Below are 13,441 nucleotides of genomic sequence, written 5' to 3' on the forward strand. Positions count from 1 at the left end.
CTTATAAAGAAATGAGGTTTTGTGCCAGAGAAGCATAAAGCCCAAACCTACACACCTGTGGGATGTTCTTTTTTTTTTTTTTTTTTTTTTTAAAGATTTTATTTATCTATTCATGAGAGACACACAGAGAGAGGCAGAGACATAGGCAGAGGGAGAAGCAGACTTCCTGTGGGGAGCCTGATGCGGGACTTGATCCCAGGGCCCTGGGATCATGACCTGATCCAGAGACAGATGCTCAACCACTGAGCCATCCAGGTACCCCCTTGTGGGATATTCTTGACTATAACTAAGGGTTTAGACTTCTGGCTTGACCTAAGAAGATTAAATTGACTTTGGGATTCAAGGGTAAGTAGGCTCTGGGGCAGGGCGTTTTGTGGGGTTTTGTAGATGAAACTGAATATTTCTATGTGATTCTAGCTGAATTTTCTTTCTTTAAAAAAAAAATTTTTTTTTTTAATTTATTTATGATAGTCCCACACACACACAGAGAGAGAGAGAGGCAGAGACACAGGCAGAGGGAGAAGCAGGCTCCATGCACCGGGAGCCTGATGTGGGATTCGATCCTGGGTCTCCAGGATCACGCCCTGGGCGAAAGGCAGGCGCCAAACTGCTGTGCCACCAAGGGATCCCTCTAGCTGAATTTTCTAATAACAAAGAGACTCATATAAGTTCAATAATATTTTAAAAATACACGAATCGAATTTGCCCATAATGATAGTGTTTGGAAAAATGTGATTCTCTGAATGTATAAAAATGTAAAATAAGAGTGTATTAGTTATTTCTAGAAATAAAAAATATGATGCTTTAGGTTAGAATTACAGAGTAAGTACAAGAGTGAGTTAATAAACTGAAAAATACAGTTGAAGAATTATCCTGAATCAGTATAGAGAGTCAGAGAGATAGAAAATATGAAAGAGAAGCTTAGATATATGCAGGAAAAGATGAGGAGATTTAACCTATGCTTGTTGGAATTCCAGAAGTAGATTTTAAAGAAAATAGGGGAGGGGCAATATTTGGACAGAAAATGACTGAGAATTTTCCAGAATCTGTAAAAGACACCAATCTTCAGATTCAGATTCCAGTGAATCCTAAGCAAGGTAAATAAAAAGAAATGCACAACTTGCTGTCATAATTAAACCGCAAAAGATATCTTTTAAAAAGACGAAGGCTTAAAAACAGTAGAGAGAAAAGATAGAGTGCTAAAACAGAACAGCACACTACAGCTGGCTTCAAGACCAAAAATCAAAGAATAACATCTTTAAGGTGCTAAAATAAAACTGCCATCCTAGAATTCTGTACCTATCAAAGCTTCCTTTCAACAAGAAGTGTCAATGGAAACGTTTTCAGACAAAAAATTAAGAGAATTTACTATCAGTATCCATCTACTAAAGAAGCATCTAAATGCATGTAATTCAAGAAGAAAGAAAATAATACAGATACAGATATATACAGAAAGCAGTGGTGAGCAAGGATGATGTTAAACATGCAGGTGATTTTTAACAAATTATTAACCTTATAAAATGATAACAATAATGTGTAACTTAGAGGATTAAAAATTAAGATAGACCTAAAATATGATATAACAATTACATTTAGTTTGAGATGCGGAGTGACTGGAGTTATTTAAATCATTCTAAGGCTCTAATATTGGTTTGCAGAGAGGAAGAATGTTTATTAAATTTAATGTTTGCTAGGTTAGATATCTATATTCTAAGTTCTAACTGTGAAACCACTAACTATTCAAAAGGAAAGTAATGAAATGAGTGGAAAATAGTTCAATCTAAAATAAGTCAAGAGAGCAAAATTGGGGGAAAATATTACCATAGCTGCAGAACACATATTCTTTCTCAAACATACATGGAATATTGACAAAAATTAAACATGTCCATGCTTAAATAGCAAGCTTCAAAAAATTTAAAAGAATTGGTATCATACAAACCATATTCTCAGATTATAGTACAACTAGATAGATATCAACAACAAAAAGATAACTCAAAACTTGCCATCTATTTTAAAAATAAAAATTACAATTATAAATAACTCATGGATCAAGGAAGAAATAATAATGGAAATTTATAAGTCATTTGGGATTGAATACTACTAAATAAGCTAATCAGTGGATTTAAGACATGGGAAACAAAACAAAAGAGAATAAAGCCAATGAGAGATGAAGGAATAAAGTAACACATATAAAGACAGAAATTAATCAAATTGAAACTGAGGATGCAGTAAATCCAATATATGGTTTTCCAAAGAGATTAATAAAATTAACAAAACCTAGTAGGACCAATCATATAAGAAATATAAGAAATGAAAAAGAGAATATATAAATAATGATGCAACTAATATTAAGAACAAAAAAGACCTAAGAACTAAAAATAACTGAGTTGTACTAATAAATTTGAGAAATTAGGTAAAATATTAAAAATTCTTAGGAAAAAATAACAACACGACTCATGAAGAAAGAACTCAATAAAGATATTAATTCTCTTCAAACTGTTCTATAGATTTATTGCAGTTCTAATCAAAGCCCCAAGGGGATTTTTATGAACCTTGACAAACTGATTGTAAGATTTATTTGAATGAGCAAGGAATCAAGAATACTTAAGTCATTCCTAAAGCCAAAGATAAATGGTGGATGGGGGGCATTTAAATCAAAAGACTCTATAAAAATAATGGGGAAATATTTTACACCTGACAGAGGAATAGTATTGAGAACAAAGAATACTTATGAGTTCATAAGAAAAATCAAAGAACCCAGTATAAAAATGGGCAAAAAAACATGAACAAGTATCCACACACAAAAAAGCATAAATGACCATAAATATATGAAACATTACACACTACTTGATCAGTAACAAAGGAAATGTGGACAAATACTACAGTAAAATATCACTTCTTGTCAGCCAGTTTGGTCAAAATTTTAAGGCCTGACAATACCAAGTATTGCTGGGAATGTACGACAGGAACTCACATATACGGCTGATGATCAGTGCAACTACTTTGAAAACTACTTGGCTTTCCCTAGTGAAGTTGACCATTCTCAGACCTCTGCCTCAGGAATTCCACTCCTAAGTCTGACAGAGGATACATACAACCAAAGTTGTATGCAGCTTTGTTCTAATATAAAAAGAAAAAAAAGAAAAAAGGGAAAAATCTGGAAACACCCTAAATGTGTATTGACAGTCGAGTAGATCACTAAATTACAGCACTGACAATGAATTAACTACAGATATAAACATCAACATGTCTGAATTTTAAAGAAAACGCATATTGCGTGAGTCTATATAAAGTTCAAAAACAGTCCAAACTATTCTTTTTTTAGGATTACATACATTTGTAGTGAAACTGTAAAGAAAAGTACAATAATTAATAACCAAAAATTCAAACTAGAGGAATAACTAGAGAAGGAACATTGGGCACTTCAAGGATATTGGTAACACTTTACCTCTTTCACAGGTAGGGTGTACATGGGTGCATTTCCCATTCTTTTAAACAAAATTGCATTCGCTCTTATATGATATCATTTACAGTAAGAAATATGACAATTTATAAATTTTTTACCTTTATATAATCCTGTCCAATGAACATTTTCATCTTACATTTATCTTCATAGCACCTCTGTTAAACAAAAGGCAGTTTTATTGTACAAAAAATAAATTGGAGTTGTAAATTTACTTGCTTGAAATTACATCCTAGGTTGGCTGGGGGAAGATGCCAAGCCTCTTGTTCTATGGAGATATTTCTGTCACTTGTCATCATCCCAAGCCATGAATTCATTTGTTTATTTACTTGCTCATCTATTCAATCACTATAGCCCCCCTTCTTGACTCAGACACTATACTACTGAAATTTAAGGAGATAAATCTCAAGAATGTAAAAGGCTTAAGTAGTTAATATTTTGACTGTCTGAGAGGCAGTGGTTTCTGGCTACATATTCACCCCATTTCTAATAGCTATTTCCTTCAGCTTGCATGGTATCTTTCTTTCTTCGTATCTCAGACACCAGCTGTGTGTCCAACCCCAACCTTCACTTTGTCATGGCAAGTATTTCTCACTTGAGAGAGAACTGAAGTTTCCTTCACTCGACACCCTTGCCCTTGTTTAAAGAAAGCCAGTGCGCTGAGGTTAAAAGGCAGATAAGCAGCACGTCAGCTCACAGGTCCTCACCTCCGAGCAGGCAAGCCTTTGTTCACAAGGTGGAGAATTTACTGAGCCTGCAGGACTGTGATAACATTTATTTTTGTCTCCGGAGAGATAACTTGGCAGGAAATATCTTTTCCTTTACGAGACTTCAGGGTCCCATGATTCAAGCTAGGTCTTCCTATTGCATCATCATTGAGTTTTCTCTTCACTTGTGTCGTCGTCGGTCTTGATTTTTGGGTCTCTTTTTTGAACACGAACACCCAATCATTCTTTATACCTCTCGTCGCCTTATCATTAGATGGACTTTCCCAGCTTCTAGTGGCTTCTAAGCATTATCAACTTGAACTTTCTACATTTCCTTCCTCATATAGGTTTTCTTTTAGTATTCCAAAGGGATCACATAAGTCTCTCATGGGCCTGGCACCATATTAAGCATTTGTGTGTCAAACTAGTTTGGACAAGGCTGATAAATAATACTAAAATATTCAAAATAAAAGAACAAATTTGCTTAATGAGATAACTAAGAGATGAACAGTTTTTTAAGGCCCAGTAAGTTAGAAATATTAAAAACATATCTATTGGAATTGAGATTGAAGATTAAGGATGAGGAATAAAGAATAAAAAATTAAGAGTAAAAAAATTAAACAGGGTTATACTTTTTTTTAAAGATTTATTTATTCATGAGAGACAGAGAGAGGCAGAGACATAGGCAGAGGGAGAAGCAAGGCTCCTCATAGGGAGCCTGATGTGGGACTCGATCCTGGGGCTCCAGGATCATGCCCTGGGCCGAAGGCAGGTGCTAAACCTTTAGCACCCAGAGATCCCCCAAATGTGTACATTAGTACACTTAAATGTACTAATGTAATTGGGATTTTTAAATGTAAATTGGAATATTAAAAGAAAAAAATTGGAAGCAAAACCAAAATATTTCTTTGGAAAAGCAAACAGTCAATTAAAAAAAAAAGAGGGATGTCTGGGTGGCTCAGAGGTTGAGCATCTGCCTCTGGCTCAGGTCATGCTCCCAGGGGTTCGGGATCCAGTCCTGCATTGGGCTCCCTGCAGGGAGAAGCAGAGCTTCTCCCTCTGCTAATGTCTCTGACTTTCTCTTTGTGTCTCCCATGAATAACGAAATAAAATCTTTAAAAAAAAACAAAAAGAAAGAAAAGAAAAAAGGAAAAACCCCACATACCAGTTGGAAACAAACACACAAAGTGATAATACAAGAAGACTTTGACATGGCTCTGGCTTCCCCAGGCTGAGGGTCTTCACTTTATAAAATTATGGCCTGAAGAGGATGCTTGGGGAAATCAATATATCTGTTGTATTCTATTTTGCTAAGGTTTTATTTAAGGTATTTTTTATCTGTGCCTAGACATGACTTATATATATTTGTAATTGTTTATTATAGATATGGGATTTGAAAAATCAGTTTTGCAAATGTATTAGATTTTTAAAGATTCTTTTGGTTACTTGGAAGATTTTCCACTGAATCAGGGCCAATGCCTTTTATTAGATTATGGTGTGTGTTCCTCTTAATAATGAGCTGCTATAGTTACAGTTTCTTGCTACATAAGCTTGGAAATTTTGTATGTACAAAAAAGTGACTATTGATGTTATATATTAGTGTTATTATTTCTCTCCATTTTCTTTCTTTTTCTTAAGTTCATAACTTCCATTTGTTGTTTTTTAGTCTTTACAATAATACAGGCGAGGAAGTGAAGGCTTAGACATGTCAGTTAACTGAGCCAGGATTAAACAGCTGAAGGAGTCCAAAAGCCACATCAGTTATACAGGTTCCTCAATACGAGGGAATCCTTCTGCAGAGAGTGTAGTCACATATACTTGACTTTATTTTCTATATTTAAAAATTTGACTTAATATCACATTGTTGATTTTATGCTAGGTATTTTATTATTCCTATCCTTTAGACCTTGCCACAAGGAAATCTCTATACCCACTGCTTTTGAAAATTCACCTTTAATTTTCAGGTTAATTAGGTCAGAATCTTGGGTCCATCGCTTACTAGCTCTGTGACTGATTTCTCATCCATAAGATGAAAAGAATACCAGGGTATTGTGAGGATGAAATAAAATAATATATGTGATTCAGTTAACAAATCCTCTTCTTGAGTGCCACATTGAACTAAAGGTCTTCTGTTAGGTCTTCATATAGATAGTAGTCCTAGTGAAAATTTTGGTTGCTCTCAGGCTATGCTCTAATTCTTTTCCAAAGAAACTTGGGACAGTGAATTTGAATCTCATTTTCATAATGTCTGATTCCCTATGTTAACACCTGCTATGTGGGAATGAAAATGAGAATTTCACTAGTGACATGTTATGGGATAATTTATAGGGGCAACTGAAAAATTGGTCAGGAGGTTCTGGAGAAATGAACTTTGAACATTGAAAATTGTTGACTTCCTTCTCATGGTGACTCCAGAAGAGCATGGTGACTCCAGAGTGGCAGCTAAAGACTAAAGCATGCCTGAGACATGATCTGACCTGAGGCTGGGGAAGGAAGGACAATGAGAGCTACCTTTGGCCTGTTTGGTCCTGGGGAAACCATTGTACCCTCCTTTAGGTCTGAAAGGGAGATTGCAGTCTTTTCTCTGCATCAGTTGGAACTAGACTCTATATGATGCTGGATTTCTAATTTGGCTCAAAGGACACACCCCAATGAAAGCCAGGAAGAAGAAGGACTCGCCTGTTGCCATATTTACCATCAACCACAATTATATCTGCTTAAACTCTGCCCTGGCCAAATGTCTCCTGGGTGCTGCCTTCAGAACAACAGCTCACATTCCCCACTTCCTCCCAAACAGGCTGTTGGGCTCCCCAGAGCCTTTCAACAGCTCAGTACCAAACAGCATCTGACCCCTGCCTGTTTCCAGGGCCCACTTGGAAGTCAGACTTTTCTGAATATGGACTATAAAACAGGAAGTGCTCCAAGAGATATTTTCCCAATACTGTCTAATTATGTTTCATTTTTACAAGTAAATTACCCTGTTTTAAACATTTAGTGATTAAAAAGGAGGGTGAAGATGGCAATCTTGTGTTCAGTTATTCATTTAGCAACACTTGACTCAGTGCTGATGCCAGGTGCTGTCCTGGGCTTCAAGTTACAATGATGAGCAAAGATAAACGAACACATTCTTGCCCTCCATAGCTTATAGACCATGAGAGGAGAAACACATTTCTCAATACCCTGGAGATCAACAGAGTTGCGACTCTGATAAGTACTGGGAATAAGAGGTATATAGCACGAAAAGAGCTTAGAGCCAGGGGATATGATCCATGTGGGGAGGTCAAGGAAGCCCCAGCATCTTGGAAATCTAAGATCCAGGGTCCCCGTCCTACCTTTCAGAGTCACCAGATGAAATTTGGGGTAGATATTCAGAAAGCTAGTGTCTCAGCCATCTTTTCCCTAAACCCAATTTCTCCATTCATAGGGCAAAAAAGATCCTTAAACTGATCAGTTAGAGCAGAGATAACCAAAGCAACACAAAGTTTTGAGAAATATTAGAGAAATCAATCAGTTGTTGCTAAGTGCAATTGCTCTTTAAGACACTACTCAAAATTATGAGTACTTTGTTAGGTATGTTTCTGAGACACAAAGACGAGAGGGCCCGCCACCCACAGGAGCTCTAAGGTAATGTCCAGTGTCCTGTGGCTGCAGCAATATCACTAATGACGTAAAAAGCTTGTTGCTGTATTTCACACTTGGAAGACAAAAATCACAATTTACTCTTTACCTTCTTTAAACTATTTCCTTCCTTTTAAAAAAACTTTACTCCAAATATGTGATTTTAAAACCAGACTTTTAGAACAGGAGTTAACAAGACAAATCATCGGAGGCCCGCTGTCTGCCTTCCAGACTGGCTCTGGCACTTCCAGCCCTCTGAGACTTGGGGCATGATGTGTCACCTCTATGGGCCTGAGTGTCCTCGTCTCAATAATGGGGTTAATAAGAGCACTATGTCATTGGGTTGTGGTGAGGATCAAGTGAGATGTTACATTGCAAGTGTCCTTGTTCGGGGCCTGAGAGGCACGTGGGCTCAGCTCTTTGCTCTGGCTGTCCCTGTCTGCGGAAGTGTGGTGAGAAGTCAAGGTGGTAGGGACACTTCTACGTACTGTGTACTTGTGCAAGTTCGCCTCCTCTGTGGCATATTACAAAGCCACACAGACCCTGGAAATGTTAGGAGCACAGAGTGTTCCTTCTCTCCGACAGTAGTTTTCCATAATAAAGACGGGGAAAAATACCACCCGAATAGCGTCCAGTTTGCCTCTGACAACATGAATAAGAGGTGTCTTAAAAAATACTTCTTGGAGCTCTTTGATTTCCATTTGAGTATATAATATGAACATGGACCTAACACCTGCTACACCGTGGTCCTTGGCCCCCCCCCCCTTAAAGAAACCTCAAATGAAGTGATGTGGGAAGGCCAGACTTAACACTCTTGAAAGCAGATAAATTCAAGGCAAACATTTCCTCTCTCCCTCCTGAGCCGACTGGAGTGTTATTCCTGGAACCAAGGCAACAGGTATCGGGTAACAGTGATGGGCTGGAAAGAGATTTTTTGTCTGCTGGAGCCAAGTTCTCATTCTAGGTGACTCTTGTGGGAAAACAGCCTTGAATTCGATTTGCAGAGTTGGACGCTTTCTGACTTTGTTCATGTTCCTAGCCCAGTTTTTTCAATGGAGGAACAAGCACTATAGCAGGAAGAAGCTTGATGGCTTTGGGGGAAAAAAATCAAAATGCTTTATATGGGTTTAGTATTATTCTGTTACCTTTGCTGCTTGTTTTGCTTATATGATAGCAAAGGGTCTCTAAGGGTAGACCCTTAATAAATATGGGCACCGTGTTTTTATTTTGTCATCCATTTCTGCAGGCATTTATCTGCTGAGTTTGTCATTCTACAAGCACAGGCTAAATGTTTACTATGTACTGGGAACAGTTTGGGAGTGGGAAATTTGGACACATGGCTGAGAAGTACAAATGAAGTTTTGAAGAAAATGGGTCGGAATGTTAGAAATCACACATCATACCCATCATACATGGCTGCTGAACCTGTGTCCGTAAATGGAATGAAGTAGGCCAGCGCTTCATATGTATTTTGAGCATTGCCTTTGAAGAATTCAAAGAATAGATTCTATAGCATCTATAGATCCTAAAGGTAGTACCTGTTATAATTTGGCAAAATATATTATTTCAGAGCATTATTTACCTGTTTATTCTTTCAAGTGGGTCAAGATGCTAGGGACCCAGAAAAGTGGGACATACATCTTCACTGCTACTCCCATTCCCAAGGGACTGTTATGTCATCCCTTTTGCAGCCACATCACCCCTTTGATCTGTACGTTGTAGACCAACAAAATTACATGTAACTCTGCAAAGACATTATCCTGTGTTTGCATGCCTCTCTGCCTCCACACATATTATTCCATCTTCTGGTATGCTCTATCTACCTTCCACATTCCAATAAATATCTGCTTATTCTTCAAATTTCAATTCAGGCTTCTCATCCTTTGACCTTCCATATCTTTCCAGCCATTCCTTCCTCTCTGGCACTTAGCCACCTTGTTGTATATCCATTGTTGCAAACGTCACACCAAATTATAATTATTTATATACCTGTATTTTCTTTTAAACTAGGAGGAAGTAGGAGCACCTTAACATCAGTGACAAAGTGCTGTTTTCCAGAAGGTGCCATACTGCCTGGCATAGAGGAGCTGCATCAGAGATGCACAGATGTCTACCAAAATTAGAGAGGCATGCAGGGGTTTCCATAGCTCTTCTTAGGTTAGAAGTTTGCTGACAAACCATTCAACAGATATTTGTTGAACACATACTATGTCCTAGGCACTCTTTTAAGTGCTAGGGTAGAGTGGTGAACAGAACATCCTGGCTGTCACAGAGCTTACAATGTACTCCTTAAGTTGGATGGTCATGGCTTAGCTAAACATTCTATTAATAGGGAAGAAGAGGAAAGCTGATATTGAGACAATCAGCAGTCATTGCCACACTATTCTTTCATGTTGTCTATATTTAAATGGGCAGGTGTATTTTTATTCTTAAAAAAATGGTAGACTGTGGTAGTTCTGGAGTTTTCGCCTTAAATGCATGTGTTGAACTTTGTTGTATGCATCTCAGGAGCCTATTCAATAGGCTGTGTAATTTCTTATTTGCGCGCGCGTGTGTGTGTGTGTGTGTTGGGGAGAGCTAGAGAAAGTCCAGCTCTCAAAGAAAGTGCTTTTGAAAGCTCCCTAACATACCACTGGCTCCTCACAACTCACTGAGCTAGGTATGTACAATAGGTATTATTATTCCATTTTACAAATGGAAAAACAAGGTACAGAAAGATCAAGTAAACTCATTCAGGCTGTAGAGCTAGTTGACAGAAGAGCCATGTCTCCTGACTTCATACTTTTTTACTTGATTAAGAATGTGGTTAGTCAGGAAACGACAGATGTTGGCAAGGTTGCAGAGAAAAGGGAGCCCTCTTACACTGTTGGTGGGATGCAACCTGGTGCAGCCACTCTGGAAAACAGTATGGAGGCTCCTCAAAAAGTTGAAAATAGAGCCACCCTATAACCCAGCAATTGCACTACTAGGGATTTGCCCCAAAGATACAGATGTAGTAATCCAAAGGGGCACCTGCACCCCACTGCTTACAGCAGCAATGTTCACAATAGCCAAACTATGGAAAGAGCCCAGATGTCCATCGACAGATGAATAAAGATGTGATATGTATATGGTCCACTACTCAGCCAGCAAAAGGAATGAAATCTTGCCATTTGTGATGACGTGGATGGAACTAAAGAATATTAAGCTAAGCGAAATAAGTCAATTAGAGAAAGACAATTATCATATGATTTCACTCACTTGTAGAATTTAAGAAACAAAAGAGAAGATCATAAGAGAAGAGAGGAAAAACTAAACCAGATGAAATCAGAGAGGGAGACAAACCATAAGAGACTCTTTCTTTTTTTTTCCATAAGAGACTCTTAATCATGGGAAACAAACAGGGTTGCTGGAGGGGAGGGCGGTAGGAGGATGGGGTAACTGGATGATGGGCATTAAGAAGGGCATGTGATGTAACGAGCACTGGGTATTATATAAGACTGATGAATCACTGACCTCTACCTCTGAAACTAGGAATAGATTATATGTTAATTAATTGATTTAAATAAAAATACATATTTAAAAACTGAAAAAAAGAATGTGTTTAGTCAAATAATAATGTCAGGTAACTCAGAATCAGTGGGTGACTAAAGTATTTACTATCACTTTTAAGTTAAAAGTCTACAGAAACAAACTAATCAAACTAAACCATTCTGTGTAAAACATGGATACTTATTTCAGCTTTTTCCCGGTTTCCACTCAAACGACCACTTTGCCTTCACATTTTTTAGCCTAGTCCAACCAGCTTTCCTTTTCACAGAGAGGCTCCAAGGGCGAGGTCTTCCACAGTGCTTCATTTAGGAAGCCCAGTCTCTCTCTGTGGTCACACTGGCCCCTGTTCATCATGACCTCATGGTTCATGAGTTCTGTGTTTTGCCAGGGCATCGCCCTGCCAGGCCTGAGGGCTGATTGTTTACATTGGTGGCATCTGCCCAGCTTGTCTGCTGAAAGCCAACACTTCTTGCATACTTGCCACTGCCTCCACATTCCTAGGTCACATCATGTCACCTGAACTCAATATATGGCCACGACAGAGTAAAGGATCCCTCTTTGCTTTAGTGGAACAGAAAACTAAGACTTTCAGAAATTGAGAAAAATACGTATCAGAGATGAAGTATAAGTGAAAAAAGAAAATAAGCTTTGGGAGAAAGTCTCTAAGCCTCATATTCCTTATCTGTAAAAATGAGGATAATAATACCTTCCTTGAGAATTACCATAAGGATTAGAGTTGTATACTTAAAATGTCCAGCTTAGTCCCTGGGACATAGGGTAGTCCATACATGGTAGAGAATAAAATAAAATATATTTTCTTCATTTTTCTATAATATTCAAATGTAGGCAACAATCCCAAGGGAAATGAAAATATGTGTCCACACAGAAATTTGCACATGAATGTTCATAACAGTATAACAATAAATAAAAAGTAAAAACAACCCAAATGTTCATTAACTCGTCAATGGATAAACAAAATGTGGTGTATCCATACCGTGGAGTATTATTCAGACCTGAAAATAAATGAGTTACTGATATATGCTGCAACATGAGCCCTGAAAACATTATGCTAAGTGAAAAAAGACACAAAATGCCACAGTTGTATGATTTCATTTATATGCAATGTCCAGAAAAGCCAAATTCAGAGACAGGGAGTAGAGCAGTGGTTACTGGGGGCTGGAGTCGGGGAGAATGCAAAGCAATTTCTAGTGGGTACAGATTTCTTTTGGGGGTGATGAAAATGTTTGGAAATTAGATCATGGTGGTGGTTGTGCAACTCTATGAATATACTAAAAACCACTGAATTGTACGCTTTAACTGGGTGAATGTTAGACGAATTGTATCTCCATAAAGTATTATTTTAAAAAATGGACAGTAAGTATGCCTTAGTTGCTATGCAAAGAGAGGTTCTGCAGGGTGTTTGTGAGAAGTGTACCCTTCTGCTCACTCCATGGTGACTATATCATTCATTGCTTTTTCTGTTTTCTGATTCTATTGCTATTAGACTGAGAGAATTATTTAGACCTTGCCCAACTTGTGCCTATTTGTCTTTCCTTTTTTCATTGAAAATGCTTTCATTGTTTGTGAAAGCAGTGAAGTGATATTATTGCTATCCTCCTGGCCATAGTTGAAATATTGTATTACTCAACTATGTGCCCTGAGTGTGCACAGATGGATGGACCATGGCTCTTATAAGCCAAACTAATGTGGGCTTTGTGTCAGGTCCCTGGTTTCCAGGGATCCCTTATCACGCTGGCACATGTTCATGCATTTCAGCCTAAAACTTCTCATGGGATATAAACAGGCCTTTATTTCTCAAAACCTGGATATCTGACTTCTCTTGAAACAATAGAAAATCTAGGCTTTCTGGGCACACATTCACAAGGCAGCAATCTGATGGAGCCTGGATGTGTCCTGTCCCTCACACTGTTAGCTCAGGCATGGTCCATTTCAGTCCTTGATGTTATCTGTGCTCAGCCTTTGCAGGCATTTGGGTTGGATTCAGTGAAACTTTCCTTGAATTGTTCATTCATTCATTCATTCATTCATCAGGCCCATGGTTAGTGTCTGTTTTACACAGTAAACTCTGTTAGGTGCTGGGATACTTCTATCCTTAGAGAAG

The 13,441-nt window shown here is 37.9% G+C and overlaps 1 protein-coding gene across 2 annotated transcripts in view; it reads left to right on the forward strand.

The window, feature by feature from the left end:
* Positions 1-13,441, forward strand: part of COLGALT2 (collagen beta(1-O)galactosyltransferase 2) — a 115,496-nt gene that overhangs the window by 50,630 nt on the left and 51,425 nt on the right. The gene's annotated exons all lie outside the window — the stretch shown is intronic.

Source organism: Vulpes vulpes, chromosome 13 (genome assembly GCF_048418805.1).
Source record: "Vulpes vulpes isolate BD-2025 chromosome 13, VulVul3, whole genome shotgun sequence".
In the NCBI taxonomy this organism is placed as follows: domain Eukaryota; kingdom Metazoa; phylum Chordata; class Mammalia; order Carnivora; family Canidae; genus Vulpes; species Vulpes vulpes.